This window comes from Anneissia japonica, unplaced genomic scaffold (assembly GCF_011630105.1).
Source record: "Anneissia japonica isolate Jap-2015-1 unplaced genomic scaffold, ASM1163010v1 scaffold570_len211942_cov99, whole genome shotgun sequence".
Classification (NCBI taxonomy): Eukaryota; Metazoa; Echinodermata; class Crinoidea; order Comatulida; family Comatulidae; genus Anneissia; species Anneissia japonica.
This window is the reverse complement of record NW_022692853.1, coordinates 7,407-10,308: the sequence shown is the minus strand read 5'-3', so window position 1 is coordinate 10,308 and position 2,902 is coordinate 7,407.

Here is a 2,902-nt window from a genome sequence, read left to right as displayed (position 1 = left end):
ATTCAAATAATCATTAAATAATCATTACTGTTACATTTTTATTAGCGAGTTTGACACCAATTGTACTAAAGTGTAAAGTGTGTAAAGTGCATCAGAGACATTAGTGGTGTCTGCACTAGTGTCAGTATCCGTAAAATAAATAGCCTAAGTAAGTAAGTAAGTATTTATTTATTTATTTGTTTATTTATCTATTTATTTATCTATTTATTTATTTATCTATTTATTTATTTATCTATATATCTATCTATTTATCTATCTATTTATCTATCTATCTATTTATCTATCTATTTATCTATCTATTTATCTATCTATCTATTTATCTATCTATCTATTTATCTATCTATTGATCTATCTATCTGTCTATCTAGCTGTCTATCTATCTGTCTATCTATATGTCTGTCGATCTGTCTGTCTATATGTCTGTCGATCTGTCTGTCGGTCTGTCTGTCGGGCTGTCGGTCGGTCTGTCGTTCTGTCTGTCTGTCTGTCAGTCTATCTATCTATTTATCTATTTATTTATTTATTTATTTGGGGCTGGTAGGAACTGTGATTGAAAAAATACAATATTGCTGTTTCATTTAATACAAGCGATGGACTGTCTTGTTGAAAAAAGTGCGCAAGCGATGCACTGTCTTTTTGTATCCCAGAGTATTTTGTTCAGGATTGCTGCTGACGGAGTGTATTGGTTTATTGAAATCATAAAAAAAGTGAACTGTACAACACGGAACATTGAACAGAAATGACTTCGGATGGTTTGAGTAACATTTGATTTTTTTTTACTGCTCCGTATAATATTTTTGGAGCATTGTTTATTATATGAAATAGTTTGCATGAGATACTAATTGATTTCATGTATTAAATAGTTTGCATGATATTCATATTTCTGTAACTTGTTATGAATTAAATGATTTGCATGAGATACTAATTCATGTCATGAATGAAATAGTTTGCATGATATTCAAATTTCTAACATATTATGAATGAAATGATTTGCATGCGATACTATTTTCATCAATAGTTTTTCGCATGATATTTATATTTCTATAACTTGTTATGAATGAAATGATTTGCATTAGATGCTGATTAATTTCATGAATGAAATAGTTTGCATGATATTCATATTTCTAAGATAACCTGTGTTATTAGTGATAAATGAATGACATAGTTTCTTTTCTTTTCTCCATAATCTTAAAATTAACTATAGTAAAAATCATATAGTATGATAGAATGATATGTTAAATTTAACTGTTTTGCGTGTTGTGTCTATTCTTCATAAACTTAAATTTAACTATAATAGATCATTTGTATGATATATTGATATGTTAAATTAACTATTGATGAATGATATTGATTAATGATATACGAGTATTTATTAATATTGAAATAGTGTACATGTAATAATCAACATTTAATCAAACTGAGTATAAATTTAAATGTTAATTAATATTGACATTATGATTAGAGATCACAGTAATTATAAAGAGAATTACATAGGGGGCCTATACTGAGATTCATTGTTTCTGTAATAGACGAATAAATCTTCTTCACTGACTTTTTTACTGAACAGTCTCTACTAGTCAAACGCACCAATTGCTTACCCGTGTTCGCATAGGTGATGGATGGATGGATGGATGAATCGATCGATAAGATAATAATAATAATAAAAATTAATAATCATAATCAAATCATAATCATAATAATCTTAACAACAGCAAACATTACAGAACAATTGAATGTGATGTTATAAGTATAAACATCTGGGTCGCAGTCACTTATTGGTAGGCATACGGTTACTGTATATTTAAAAAAAAAAAAAAAAAAAAAAAAAAACATGCACAAGTGCAAGCTTAACAACAGCAAACATTACAGAACAATTGAATGTGATGTTATAATAGTAATAGTAATAATAATAATAATACAGTTATAATAATGATTCAATACGTAATAATACAAATTATTGATTTCATTACGTATTTGTTTTTTAACCTGTTGTGTACTTCTGATGTTTCAAATTTTAATGTATTTTAATGTTACTTTTATCTCCATTTTGCATGTCTTGTGCTTGGGTTTGATTTGATTGATGTTTTAATATTTCCCTAATTATTTGTAAATATCATTTAATTCAGCCTTAGCTGCGATTTTGATTTGAATTTGAATAAAAGAAAAAGAAAAAAAAATGAATTAATTCAGATACAAAACAATAAGCGCCATTTATCGGTACTGTATTCATGTATATTATTATTCTCATCATCACTAATCATTACATCATAATTATCATCATTAGCATTCATTATCTTTATCATTATATATTAAGGTATTTATTGCACAATCATAAAACATTAAAATATATAACAGCAGTCAAACAAAGGAAAGACTGAAATTGTTATATTTACAAGGGAATTAAAAAAAATACAAGGGAATTAAAAAAAAATTACTATACACAATTCATAATTAGGCCTACAATTAAAATATACAATTCAAATTACAATTCCAAAATACAATTCAAAATTACTTATATAAAAAGAGGAAGTAAATATATAGGAATGTATACATAAAAAAAAATATATAAAAAAAAAAAATAAAATAAAAAAATTATATTCCTATTCATTCATTCCTATTCATTTGTTTATTTTCAATTAAGCGAAACAGAGTATTTACGAAACTGTTCGAAATTATTCAGGTTAGCATATGTCTAGCAATATATACGTTAAGATTATTACTATTTATTTTATAATAGGCCTATGCAATATTATTATAATTTTACATCAATTATATTATTAATATTTATAACAGTGGAGGTTTGAACATAAAACATTTTAAGAGAGCAATATTTTTTGTTACTTACATATCTTAGAATATAATACCGTACTCGCGCGAATAAGCGCCCGGGTGCTTAAAATAT